Genomic DNA, 14,925 nt, shown 5'->3' with positions numbered 1-14,925 from the left:
GTTTATGACGTAAGGCAATGATCTCATTCTATTTTCCTCATATAGGAATGAGCCCATATCCAGCTAACATCTCCTGAACAGTCCTTCTTTTGCTCACTGTTACCCTTATTATATATGGAGTCATACATACACAAACCTATAACTAGTTCTGGCCTTCCTATTCTGTTCCATTGTTCTATTGTCATTCCCACCTTACTTGACTACATAATGTCTTAAATTCTGGTACAGTGTTCTCCTCTTTTGTTCTCTTTCAAAAATTCTTAGCTCTCTCAGAAACTTCCTGCGGCTGCGTTCGGACCTCGCTACTCCAGCCTCCGGGACACGTCCCATCCTTCCAGCCTGAGACTAACAGTATAGAAAAGAAAATTCCATATCATTTCTTGCCCCGTACACACCTTGAGGTGAGCAAAAAAATTAAAATAAATTTTAACAATGAGGGAAATCGTGCACATCCAGGCCGGTCAGTGTGGCAACCAGATCGGTGCCAAGTTCTGGGAGGTAATCAGTGATGAACACAGCATCGACCCCACTGGAACCTACCACGGTGACAGTGACCTGCAGCTGGATCGCATCTCCATGTACTACAATGAAGCTACAGGTGGCAAATATGTTCCTCGTGCTATCTTGGTGGATCTAGAACCCGGGACCATGGACTCTGTTCGCTCAGGTCCTTTTGGGCAGATATTCAGTCCAGACAACTTTGTTTTTGGTCAGTCTGGGGCAGGCAACAACTGGGCCAAAGGCCACTACACAAAGGGGGCTGAGCTGGTTGACTCAGTCCTGGATGTGGTGAGGAAGGAGGCGGAGAGCTGTGACTGCCTACAGGGCTTCCAGCTGACCCACTCACTGAGTGAGGGCACAGGCTCCGGAAGGGGCACCTTGCTCATCAGCAAGATCCGAGAAGAGTATCCTAACCGCATCATGAACACCTTCAGTGTGGTACCCTCACCCAAAGTGTCTGACACTGTGGTCGAGCCCTACAATGCCACCCTCTCCGTCCATCACTTGGTAGAGAACACAGATGAGACCTACTGCATTGACAACGAGGCCCTTTATGACATCTGCTTCCACACTCTCAAGCAGACCACGCCAACTTATGGAGACCTGAACCACCTCGTCTCAGCCACCATGAGTGGTGTCACCACCTGCCTCCGTTTCCCTGGTCAACTCAATGCTGACCTCCGGAAGCTAGACGTCAACATGGTGCCCTTCCCACGGCTCCATTTCTTCATGCCTGGCTTTGCACCTCTGACCAGCCGTGGAAGCCAGCAGTATCGGGCCCTCACTGTGCCTGAACTCACCCAGCAGGTCTTTGATGCCAAGAACATGATGGCTGCCTGTGACCCCCCGCCATGGCCGTTACCTCACTGTGGCTGCTGTCTTCCGTGGGCGGATGTCCATGAAGGAAGTAGATGAGCAGATGCTCAACGTGCAGAACAAGAATAGCAGCTACTTCGTGGAGTGGATCCCCAACAACGTCAAGACAGCAGTCTGCGATATCCCACCTCGTGGCCTCAAGATGGCAGTCACCTTCATTGGAAATAGCACAGCCATCCAGGAGCTCTTCAAGCGCATCTCAGAGCAGTTCACGGCCATGTTCCGGCGCAAGGCCTTCCTCCACTGGTACACAGGTGAGGGCATGGACGAGATGGAATTCACTGAAGCTGAGAGCAACATGAATGACCTTGTCTCCGAGTACCAGCAGTACCAGGATGCCACCGCAGAAGAGGAGGAGGATTTTGGTGAGGAGGCTGAAGAGGAGGCCTAAGGCAGAGCACTATCACCTCAGGCTTCTCCATTCCCTCAGCCTTCTTCCTCAGCTGCCCCTGTCCTCTCCCTCAGAATTACATTTTCTGCCTCTGTCTCTTTTTTTTCCTTTTTTGGAGGGGGGGTGGTCCTAGAACACAGTGCCTGGCACATAATAGGTGCTCAATAAATACTTGTTGTTTGTTGAATGTCTCCTCTCTTCCACTCTGGGAAACCTAGATTTCTGCCATTCTCAGTAACCCTGTATTTCCTTTCGGTGTCCCCTTCTCCCATCTGTCTAGTTGGTATTTCCCTTTGTTTTATAAGATAATTCTCCAAGAAGCTGGGTCTCATCAGATCCCATCTAGAACCAAGTGCTTAAAACCCAGTAGATGGCCACCTTCCTAAGCCCATGTGGTAGCCCCAGGGAAAGGAAACAAAGCTACCTCATAACAGTAGAGGTACCTATAAGGAAGGAGCAGGGTTTTCTATTCTAGAGCAGTTTTGGAGAGGGATATCCAGGCTCTTGAGTCCTAATTTCCAGGAATTTCCCTGTTCCTCTCAGCTTCAGGAGAAATGTTGACAGTATTATCTCTATTTTTCCGTCTTCTTCCAAGCTGTGTCCTGAGCTGTTTCTTTTGCAGGGCTCTGCCCCACCCTGTTAAAGCAGGATCCTTCCCTTTTCCTACATAACCACATTCATATGTTGGATTCCTTCCTATTCCCCTGGTTGGAGAAGGGTATCAAGAAGGGGAAGAGGGACTAGCCTCCAGAAAGACCCTTCCCATCCCCACCCTTTCTTAGCAAATACCCAGCTCTGCTGTGTATATACAGAAAGGTTTGTACTGTCACCTAAATCTTTTGAATCATTCTTCCAGAGAGGGGACAAGGAGACCCTCCCATCTTTGGCAACATCTCATTTTTTCCTTTTGCTATTCCCTCCCCTGCCCTTGGCTTCATCTTGTCCTACACCTCAAATTTCTATTTTGTGTTGAACTTGCTTTTTTTCATATTGAAAAGATAACATTGCTCCAAGAGCCAAAAATAAATGACAACTGAAAAAATTAAAAAAAAATTCTTAGCTAATTGTGAATCTTTATTATCTCATTTATTTTATCATATATTTTATGCATATTCTATTTTCTTTTTTTTAATATTTTATTTATTTATTTGAGAGAGAGACAGTGAGAGAGAGCATGAGCAAGGAGAAGGTCAGAGGGAGAAGCAGACTCCCCATGGAGCTGGGAGCCCGAAGCGGGACTCCATCCTGGGACTCCGGGATCATGACCCGAGCCGAAGGCAGTCGGCCAACCAGCTGAGCCACCCAGGCGTCCCTGCATATTCTATTTTCTAATAGAAAAGATGTAGGAGAATATCTTATAACTTGGAACAGGAAAAATAAATTTTTAGATAAAAAAGGCATTTGATGGCTTTGTCGACATCAAAAATAACGATTTTTTTTTGGTGAAGATTGCCACAAGCAAAGACAATAGATGAACTATCATCTGGAAGAAGATATTTATATCTAAAATTTAGAAAATATTAATATATATTATATAGGCATTATGTGTTGAGTTCCTCAAAAAATCTATTAGAATATTTGTTCAAATCTTATTTTATTTATATGTTAACATGTAAAGAATTTTAACCTCCACAGTGTTAAGTCAATTTGCCTTAAAACATGGCATGTCAAGTTTTCTTTAGGTTCTTATATAGTTTTAATATTTTTCTACTTAAAGGGCTTGTGAGGACTTTGTTAGGCTTGTTTCCAGAAAATTTGTACTTTTTGCCATTACTCTAATGTTATCTCATTTTCTGTTTTCTAGAAATGATAACTGTCCATGTAGAGGAATGGTACTTATTTTTGTAAGTTGATACCCAGTAATCTTGCTTACTCGCTTAATTGTTCTAATAATATATCTACCGAGTCTTTCCATTCTCTGTATGGAAATCATCATATTATCTGGAAATAATACACAGACTTAGAGTAGAATAGTAGAATTCCATCAGGTCAACCTAACCCTAATATCTAAACTTTAAGAAAAGAAAAACAAACATAAACACAGACTATAGACTAGACTCCGTTATGAGTATAGATCAAAAAATTATAAATCAATATTAGAAAATTGAATCCAGGGGTGCCTGGGTGGCTCAGTGGGTTAAGCCTCTGTCTTCGGCTCAGGTCATGATCCCAGGGTCCTGGGATCGAGCCCCGCATCGGGCTCTCTGCTCTGCGGAGAGCCTGCTTCCTCCTCTCTCTCTGCCTGCCTCTCTGCCTACTTGCGATCTGTCAAATAAATAAATAAAATCTTAAAAAAAAGAAAAGAAAAGAAAATTGAATCCATCAGGGAATTAAAAAATGAGACATCATGTTATGTGGGGTTTATCCGAAGCTATTTCTACACTATCAGTTCAAAGAAAAACATATGACCTGATTGACAGATATCACATAAGCAGTTGTTAATGTTAAACAACTACTCTTATTCTAAAACAAACAAACCAAAACCTCACTACTTGTAGCAAACTAGGAAAAAGTAAAAGTCCTTTAACAAAACCCACAACAAATTCCAGGCCTCATTTAAATACTAGAAGGAATACCACAAAATACAGTTAATGAGGATTCTCATTATCCCTGCTACTAATAAAAGCTTTATTGAGAGTTGTACCCATTTCAATAAGACAAGAAAAACACAGAGATATGAATATAAGAAAAAAGAGACAGAAAGTGCTATTTCGCAAATTGCCTCCTTAGACTATACAATAAAATCAACTACATAACTATCCACAGTTACGAGTATTAAGTTGGCACTGTATGAGAGAAGTCTACAAAGATCAACAACCCCCTACAGTAACCAGCAGTAATAATTAGAGCAGAGAAGGAAAAGCATTCATTGTACAAAGAAAAATTGTTAAATACATTGCAGTAAACCTAATGAAGTCTATATAACAAGGATGACAACTTTATCTAAGGCTCTTGAAAAATTCTATTAAATAGAAAAGCAAACTGTATTCTTAAATAAGAAAACTCAGTATTTTAGAAATACTAATTTATACAAAATTTATCTATAATTTAGATGTATTCCCATTAAAATATAAAATAAAACTTTAAAGAACTCAATAGTTTGATTTCCAATTTTCTTATTCAGGGAAGAACCCCTCAAGTTTGAGGATAAAGAAACAGAGAGACATGGCTGCGAAGGGAAGGAGAGTCATAGGCTAACATCTAGAAAGGGTTCAGTGATCAAGAGAGTTTTTGAGAGGCTTGAGCACATTTAAAAGCCAGTAGAGAGGAAGAACCTGAAACTGAAAAAAAAATGTTAACATAATTTTCCTAAATAACTGAGGGGTACAGTATATTCCCAAAAGTCATAACAAAATGAACATTTACACACTGAGTTACACCATTTCAGAATGCACAAAACAGAATTCTTGCTCTGTGTGGCATCATGAACATATTATCTAAAGTCTTATGTCTAATCCTTTCCAAATTTCACTGAAAGGACTAAAAGGATATAATGAAGGGGGGGAAAATCAATCAATGAAGGGGTTATGGAACGTTGAATTTTATCTGTCAGTTACGTTGAAAATATATTTAAAAATACAACAGATATAAGATAGGAAAAAGGAATACTAAAATATATTTTCCTGCAAGAGACTGAAAAGCCTGTCTGGGAATAAGTGGAAAGTAATGCCAAGTCAACTCCTAATTAATCAGAGTTAGTCTCCCAGTCACCTTCACTGAACCTTCACTTGGTTCTAAAAGGAGGGCAAACTTGAGCCCTTCAGGAGAGGAGCCTGATTTAATTCCTACTGGCACCTAAGGGAAAATGACATTGTCCAAAGAAAGAATCCAGCCCCACAGCACAGATTACCAGCTAATAAAAGTGAGGGCCCTGCTGTGGTGATCTCTAAAACAGGCAATAGTGTCAATTATAAAAGAAAAAGAGTATAGACTGAAGGTTATGTGAACCAACCTGATCTGCTCTGGGGAGATTAAAAAAAAAAAACTTAAGAACTAAACTTTTGGACAAGGTACATAGAACAAAAATAAATCCTGAATGCATCAAAGATCTGCCCAAAGTAAAAAAAAAAATTATCAGTCCAAAATGTAAATGAAGAAACTTTTGCTAGGAGAACATTTGCCAAATCCTTGGAACTTTAACAATAGTTTCCAAGGCTTGCTTTGGAGTGGGAGACAAAAGGCTAAATCCAGGGTACATCGAGGAGAGGATTCTGGAAGGAAAGCCTCCCTCCCAAGAGCTGTACCCTAAAGATAAGGGCAAGACAAACATCAAGCTGATTCCCCTACCCCATATACCCAGAGGATTGTTTTCGTACTGAGCTGAGCATCCATCACATGGACTGGTAAATGAATGTATGTTGACATTATGAGCTGGAAAGAAGTAGGACAACAGGTATTCACAAAGATGACTAGATGAACTATATGTTGAGACCACGACACTGGAAAAACAACTTAACACTATTTAGTGTATATTCTAGACCCGGAGAGACACAAGGATATTGGAGAGGCGTTGTTCAAAACGGTCCCAAACTGGAAAAGATGATGATATTTACAACCAAAAAATGGGCAAATAATTACGGTATACTCATACCATGTAATGAAATTCAACACAGCAATGAACATTAACAACTACTACTTCATTCAAGAACATGGATGCATCTCACAAATAAAATACTGAGTGAAAGAGGAAAGTAAAAAAGAAATAATACAGTATAATTCACTTTATAATTTTCCTCTAAACTATATGTGGAAATTTCCATTCTCTTCTGCACATATATTTTGCAATTAACATTAAAAAGGAAACCAGGACCAAAATAAACAAAACAAAGAGGAGGAGGATGGTAACAGATGATCAGGAAGAAGAGGAAAACCCGAAGGCACAGAGCTCTCTAACTTGGATTGTCACAACAAACATGGAAACCTATCTTTTGAGCACGAAGACAATGCCTCTGGCTTTGGCCACGCCTAGCTCTACAGTTGTAATTTTCCTTACAGGTCTTTGCAACTTTACAATGGCAAAGTAAAACTTGGTAAAATCTAGAATGCCTCCTTATATGTGCTGGTGCTTTAAGTATCTGAAAAGGACCAACAGGGTCTCTAAGGCTACCTTGCTTCCCCTCTGCTAAAAGACAGACACCCCTTAGCAGATAAAATGAAAAAGAACAAAGATAATTTGACTATGGAAACAGTCAGCAGTGTAAAAGAAGAACGAAGCTGACAAATCTGAGCATGTCCCAACCCCTGGCCACCCCAAGTAAACTGACTTCTTGCCCTAAAAAGAAAAATCATTAGAAAATCTACAATTCACCCACTTAACAGGATTTGGGAGTACATTATGATTTATGAAACTAGAATACAAAATTACAAGAAAAGCACAATATGAGATTAGGAGATATCTTTCAGGGTTTGAAAAAGCATGATGGGTAAACTTTTTTTTTTTAAAGATTTTATTTATTTTTTTTGTCAGAGAGAGAGAGAGAGAGCACAGGCAGAGGCAGACGGAGAAGCAGGCTCCCCGCCGAGCAAGGAGCCCGATGTGAGACTCAATCCCAGGACGATGGGATCATGACCTGAGCCGAAGGCAGCCACTTAACCAACTGAGCCACCCAGGCGTCCCAGATGGGTAAACTTTTAAAATGGACATTTGCCATGAGAAAAAAAAATGAGATAACAAAGTAAATACTCAAATGCTCAAGAAAAACTCTTTTTTTTTTTTAAAGGATTTTACTTATTTATTTGACAGAGAGAGAGATCACAAGTCAGCAGAGAGTCAGGCAGAGAGAGAGGGAGAAGCAGGCTCCCCGCTGAGCAGAGAGCCCGATGCGGGGCTCGATCCCAGGACCCTAAGATCATGACCTGAGCTGAAGGCAGAGGCTTTAACCCACTGAGCCACCCAGGCGCCCCTCAAGAAAAACTCTTAAACCTCAAAACAAATGACCCTATATGGACAGAACTGACAGGAGAAAATATTAGAGACACGGAAGACAAAGCAAGCACATGAAATAAGCATAGAAGAAGCATTCTTAAAAGTGAAATAGAAACGTGATCTATTTCTGGTTTACTAAGAGCTTGTATCAAAAGGATATTGAATTTTCATTAATGCTTCATTGGGATCTATGGGTATGATCATGTAATCTTTTTTCTCCTGGTCTACTGATATAAAAGACTATATTAATAGATTTTAAAAACCACATTCCTATTTGCTCATGGCATATTATTCTTTAAATATGTTGTATGGTTCAAAATCAGTTAAGTAAAAGAACAACATGCCTTGAACTAAAGAACTGGCTGAATTTTTAGGTTGAAATGTTTCACTTCATTCACAGCGAATGTTATGGGGGTAGGGGTAAAACCTCATAAAACCTATAATTCTAAGGATGAAAAAACAAATTCAACCCAGCATTCAAGCAAAAAGAAAAGACAAACCACAAAGGAAAAATAGAGTCCCGTTGGCCTTAGATGTCTGCTCTCTAATAGTAAATGCCAGAAAAAAGTTTAGCATTAACTACAGAACTTTGGAAACAACAGACACACCAACATTTTCTATCTGGTCTTGCAAGCATCCATTTGAGAATCCACTGAAAAACATTCCCAACCATAGAAAAGCTTAAAATCTAACAACCACATTTCTGCCCTTAAAAGCTATTCCAGATTCTAATTTTGCTGATTGTAATATAAATTTTTTTAACTTAATAAAAAGGAAGGTGGTATTAAAAAATTGGCAGTAAGTATTAAAAATAAAAAAAACTTATACTACATAATTTAAAAATAAACTAATGGAATTAAATACTTGTCATTAATTTTTTCCTTTTTAATTGAAGTATAATTAACATCTAATGTTTTAGTTTCAGGTCACTAATTATTTTTGCCAGAGAAGCTACATGAAATAATTAATATCTAAAATCCCAGTGATTCTAAACTATGAAGGGCGATGGGAGGAAATTAGGGTGTAGAAACATTCTAAACTTCTCTTTTTAAAAAATTAACGGGGGTTGTGAAAAATATGGTTTCATTCTTGACATTGAAAACATAGCTCCTTCCTCAATGATAAGCAATTAAAAGCAAATAATCATGTTATCAGCACATCATTGTATTTCACCTCCTCATTTCATTCCTTTTGCCTTTTTTTCATATGCTGACACTACAGAGCAATACTGAATAATTCTGATGGCAGTATCTCTGTCTTATTTCTTACTTCAATCAGATTCCTTCTGCTTTTAGTATTAAGAATGCTATCAGTTGAGGGACGTCTGGGTGGCTCAGTTGGTTAAGACTCCGACTCTTTTTTTTTTTTTTTAAGATTTTGTTTATTTGACAGAGATCACAAGTAGACAGAGAGGCAGGCAGAGAGAGAGATTGGGAAGCAGGCTCCCTGCTGAGCAGAGACCCCCCGATGCGGGACTCGATCCCAGGACCCTGAGATCATGACCTGAGCCGAAGGCAGAGGCTTAACCCACTGAGCCCCCCAGGCGCCCAAGACTCCGACTCTTGATTTGGCTCTGGTCAGGATCTCAGGGGCTTGGATGGAGCCCTGAGTTTTAAACTAATTCCTCAGCAAGGAGTCTGTTTCTCTTTCTCCCTCTACCCCTCCCTGTAAGCACTCATGCTCTAAAATAGATAAGTGAATCTTTAAATTAAAAAAATAATAATTGTGCGTTGCCTGGGTGGCTCCATGGGTTAAGCCTCTGCCTTTGGCTCAGGTCATGATCTCAGGGTCCTGGGATCGAGCCCTGCATCGGGCTCTCTGCTCAGCAGGGAGCCTGCTTTCTCCTCTCTCTCTGCCTGCCTTTCTGCCTACTTGTGATCTCTGTCAAATAAATAATAAAAAAAAATCTTTTAAAACATTGTCAGTTGATACCTTAAAATTGATACATTTTATCATGTTATACTTTTGGTTTCCTGAGAGTCTGTATCAAAAATGGATATTGAATTTTTATTAATGCTTCATTGGAAACTATGGAGACAGTGGTGACTTTTTTTTTTCTTTTGGTCTACTGTATAAAATATTATATTAGATTTTATAAAGCTACATTCCTATTTATTCATGGTATGTTATTCTTTCAATGTTGGTGATTCATTACTATTATATTATTGAGAATACGTTTTTATATTTATAGGTGAAAGGTGCCTATAATTTTCTTATTTTTATATTTTTGTCAGGTTTTTGTAGCAAGTTTATACTGGTTTGTAAAATGAACTTAGACACTATCTTTTAAAATGTTCTTCAATAATTTATATAACATGGGAATTCTTTAAAATCTGAACAAGTGTGGTTTTAGAGAATTCTTTCACATTTTAGATTACTTCCATGATCATTATCCTATTTATATATTCCATGTATTCTTGGATCTATTTCTATAATTCATATTTTCCTCTGAAATGCCCACTTTTACTGAGAGCAGGGAGGGAACCCCTGGCCTGAGTAAGAAGGCCTTAGTTGAAGAGCCAGGGACAGGAGCCCAGAGGGGAGAAAGGACTCCACCACACACAGACCCAAGGACCAGAGAGCCATGCAGCACAGAGACAGAACTCCAGACATCTGCAGAGGAAACACTTGGGGCGTTAGCCACTTCCTGATGGGTGCGCGTGTCTGAGGAAACAGTCTGAGGCTGAGAAAGCACCATCCAAAAGGATTAGGAAGGAACAGTGCCCGGCACACACACCAGGCCAGGAATCATGTTCCCCCCACCTCTCTGACCCGCAGGAGTGGATTAGCCCCAGCCCGAGTGCTACTCCACAGCTACCCCTAATTATGTAGTTGTCCCAGTCAGCCAGCAGTTACACCCTGAAGGAGCTAAGGCCTGGGTAATTTCATCTCTCCTGGGCACCATTTGAGGCCTGTGAACATGGGGGTTTAGAAACATGTATAAAATCAGATGAGGGGTTCAACAAAGTACATCCCTCCCCCAAGGTTCATAAAGCTAGCTTTGTTGCTAATCCTTCCCAGAAAAAAACGAAGCACAGAGGAGTTAATCCAAATATATTAGTTACATGTGGAGTCTTTACTCCACTGGAAATAATGAAAATAAATGAAGCAGTGTTATTATTGAGGCCATAAAATCCATTTGGCAAAAGCTAATCTTCTTATTTTGCTATTTTAGTATATCAAAATGTTCATAGTATTTACGACTCCCTTATATCAGAGTAATGATGCATCCTCAAAGCTTCTAGAAAGCAATTTTTCAATTCACTTTGTTATGGAGTATTTTTGGAGTTCTAGTGTCAAAAATATTTCACTGGACACAAAAGAGGAAGCACACAACAGCTTTATCCAGAACCTGTTTCACTTCGGCCTTTTATTTAGCTTCATTTCTGGTCTTCAATTTTCCTTCTGTTCTAAAGCAAAAGTCTGTTTTCTGCTCCTGAGGTGAAATGTTTTCATTTCTACTCTTACTATAGGAGTTGGGTTTCAAGTGCTAGTTTGCGTTTTTCTCCCCTCCTGGACCGAGAGGTAAGTATTCAAAGGAAGAGATCGTTGCTGGTGTCACTGTCTACACATCCACCTTTCAGAATCGTGCTCGGCCAGTCTTAAGTGTTGAATTAATCTTCACCAAATGAATGAATAGAAGGCTTAGGACAACCGCAAGCATGAAGAGGCTCCTTTCTCCACCCCCCCCCCAAAGAGTTTATTTATTTGACAGAGAGAGTGAGAGAGCACAGGCAGGGGGAACAGTACGGTGAAAGAGAGGTAGAAGCAGACTCCCCACCAAGCAGGGAGCCTGATGTGGGGCCAATCCCAGGACCCTGGGATCATGACCTGAGTTGAAGGCAGATAGGCCTAACCATCTGAGCCACCCAGGCACCCCAAGGAGGCTCCTTTTCACATGCTCCATGCCCCTTTGTTTCTCACCCGCAGGCTGGACATTATCTTGGAAATCACCGAGCATCTAGAAAGTGGAACTACATGTCCAACCTGTCTAAATGCCGAGACTGATTACGACCCCAGGAACAGTTCCCCCATAATTAAATATACAAATGGTTCACTTTTCCTCTAATTTTGGTAGAAACACCCATCATAAAATCAACTTAGAAGGTTTAGAATCTCACCCAAAACCAGAATGAGGTCTGCAGGAAATAGCTTGTAATAATTAAATCTCCAGGCTCTAAAGGAAGGCTAAACCCATACACTGCTACATGTGGACTCAATAATGAAGTAAAATACAAAGGAAAATAAGAATGTTGTAGTGATTGAGTTCTCTGGCACAAATTCAAGTCTGGAGACTGAATCTTATTGTGTATCTTGATGTTATTGGAAAAATAAAAGGAAATGGCATCATAATATAATGGCAAAAGTAGAACATCTATGAGTTTGCAGTCTCAAACCAGACAAGAGTCAATGCTGCCTGTGAAGGACTCAGGTGAGGACACGATTGAACTTGACATGACAGGGAATCAAACACTGATAAGGAGTGATTTCAATTTACATCCAGACAACTGCCACCAAAGAGCAGTTGATTTGAAGGTAGCGGATGCCCCAAGATTCTGACAAAGCTGAGCTTCTCTGGGTGTGATACCAAAAATCACTATAGGATCTTTAAAAAACATACATTATCAATTATGATTCAAGATTCATTGTGAGATTTCTTAGCTCAAGACAGCTGTCACGATGGAGGGATAAGATGCTAACTGTAAAGAAATTAATGATCAAAATAATTAAGACCAGGCAGTAGCCAGCAGAATGCCACTGCAGCCACCCAAGGAGTCTTCCTGCTCTATTCTTATTAGCTTGTCCTTGGAGGAAGTGTGAGGTGTGAGTTACAAAAAGATACTAATAGGGGCGCCTGGGTGGCTCAGTGGATTAAGCCTCTGCCTTTGGCTCAGGTCATGATTTCAGGGTCCTGGGATCGAGCCCTGCATCAGGCTCTCTGCTCAGCAGGGAGCCTTCTTCCTCCTCTCTCGCTGCCTCCTCTCTTGCTGCCTGCCTCTCTGCCTACTTGTGATCTCTCTGTCAAATAAATAAATAAAATGTTTTTAAAAATTTGGGTAAAAATAGGAGTCAGTGGAGCTTTCTCTCTGTCAAGTAATCTATATGCTCATTTTTAATATATTTCTTCTCATTAAATATTTTCTATAATTTTGAAAAATGAATGCTTTTTAGGTAGGAAAAGAACATTCCCCACTTAGTAACTTTTTATAGAACTTCAAGCTGAAAAATGAGTCACTTGGATTAACATCATAGAAACCTACCATCTTCTCTAGATCTTGCTTTCCTCATCTGTAAAATGGGTATAAAAAGAACTCTACTGGGACACCTGGGTGGCTCAATTGGTTAAGTGTCTGCCTTCGCCTCAGGTCATGATCCCAGGGTCCTGGGATTGAGCCCCACATCGGGCTCCCTGCTCAATAGGGAGTCTGCTTCTCTCTCTCCCTTTCTCTTTCTCCTTCCCATGCTTGTGCACTCTCTTTCTCTCTCTCTCTTTCTGACAAATAAATAAATAAAATCTTAAAAAAAAAGTTATCTACTTCCTAGGATCACTGTGAAGAGTGAGGTAAATTATCTCAGTGCCTATTAGAGGAATCACTCAAAAATATTAGTTATTTCTGTTATTATCATTAGAGTCAACAAGAAAACTTAAGAGATAATACAGGTCAAAATTATCTTAACCTCTCACCATTCCCTATTTTTGAATTTGAAGACTAAGGCTAAATGGACTAAATCACTGTATACTTTCCATTAATATCTTGTTACTTACCCTAAGTACATAAACCTCTTTTCTTTAGTTTCTTTACAGCTATAAGTTCCAATATGAATTTAGACTTTAAATTTATTAAAACCCCTATTCTCATTCGATATTTTAGTATCTTCTTAAAACTCATCTTTCATGTTTCCTCCATGTGATAAGCATACATGGGGGGACAACTCTGATGAACTTACATTATATGGCGCAGGGTATGGAATGTCACCCCTATGATTATGGAGACACTACATGGATGTCATGTAAGACTAATGCTCTGTTCTGTTGTTATATACGAGAGTCTACATTAGCAGACTGGAGAGACTCTCTCTTGCAGGCTTTGAAGAAATAAGCTGCTGTGTTCTGAAAGGGCCTATGAGAGCGTTCTGCGGCAAGGAATGGTGGGGGGGTGTAGCCTCTAGGAGCGGAGAGCAGCACCTAACTGAAGCCAGCAAGAAAGAGGGACCTCAGTCTTATAGTCCTCTAACCACATGAAGATGCATTCTGTGAACAGAATAAATACACATGATAAATTCATAAATTTTGAGGCTTATCTATATGGAAACTAAATTTTAATTTTTATGCCATCAAATCTATCAATATATAACTTTTGATACTTCTGCTGTTTGGGCTTTGAAAAATCTTCCCAAACTCAAGGTTATATAAAACACACTTATATCTCCTACGCTTTTTGTAGCGTCTGGTTTTTATACTTGAAAAGTTAATTTACCATTTTACAAGATGAAGAGAGTTCTGTGGCTGGGAGATGGTGATGCCAACACAGAGTGTGAGTGGACTTCATGCCCCTGAGCTGTACACTTAAAAATGGTTAAGATGGTAACTTGTCTGTGTATTTAACCACAATTAAAATGATTCTAGACCCTACAGAAAGATATTAGAGTTGTGGTTACCAGAAGTGGGGGGTGAGAGGAGGGGAAGATGGAAGGAAGGTAGTCAAGGTATAAATTTCCAGTAAGAGTGCAGCTAACACCACTGCATGACCGTACAGGAGAGCTGCTGAGGGAGGACATCCTGAGAGTTCTCAGAACAAGGGAAAAAATGTTTCTCTTTTTTGCTTTTTTTTTATTGTATCTATAGGAGATGATGGATGCTAACTAAACTTATTTTGGCGAACATTCCACAACATGTAAGTCAAATCATTATTCTGCACACCTTGAACTTATATAGTGATATAATCAATTATACCTCAAGAAAACTGGAAATAGTTTTTTTAGCAAAAAAACCTTACCTAAAATACAAGTTAATCCACCTTGAATTTATTTTGGAGTTTAAAATTGTATTTTGGGGGGGCACCTGGGTGGTTCAGTGGGTTAAAACCTCTGCCTTCGTCTCAGGTCATGATCCCACGGTCCTGGGATCGGGCCCCGCATCAGGCTCTCTGCTTAGCAGGGAGCCTGCTTCCACTTCTCTCTCTCTCTGCCTACTTGTGATCTCTGTCAAATAAATAAATAAAATCTTTTT

General features: G+C 39.9%; 1 pseudogene; it reads left to right on the top strand.

Annotated features, from left to right (window-relative positions):
* The first annotated feature begins 360 nt into the window (after window positions 1-360).
* Window positions 361-1,874, top strand: LOC116865166 (annotated as a pseudogene).
* Window positions 1,875-14,925: the final 13,051 nt, after the last annotated feature.

This window comes from Lontra canadensis, unplaced genomic scaffold (genome assembly GCF_010015895.1).
Source record: "Lontra canadensis isolate GAN:19392208 unplaced genomic scaffold, GSC_riverotter_1.0 scaffold7, whole genome shotgun sequence".
In the NCBI taxonomy this organism is placed as follows: Eukaryota; Metazoa; Chordata; class Mammalia; order Carnivora; family Mustelidae; genus Lontra; species Lontra canadensis.
Note: the sequence above shows the minus strand (reverse complement) of the source record. Positions and strands in the feature narration are given on the sequence as shown.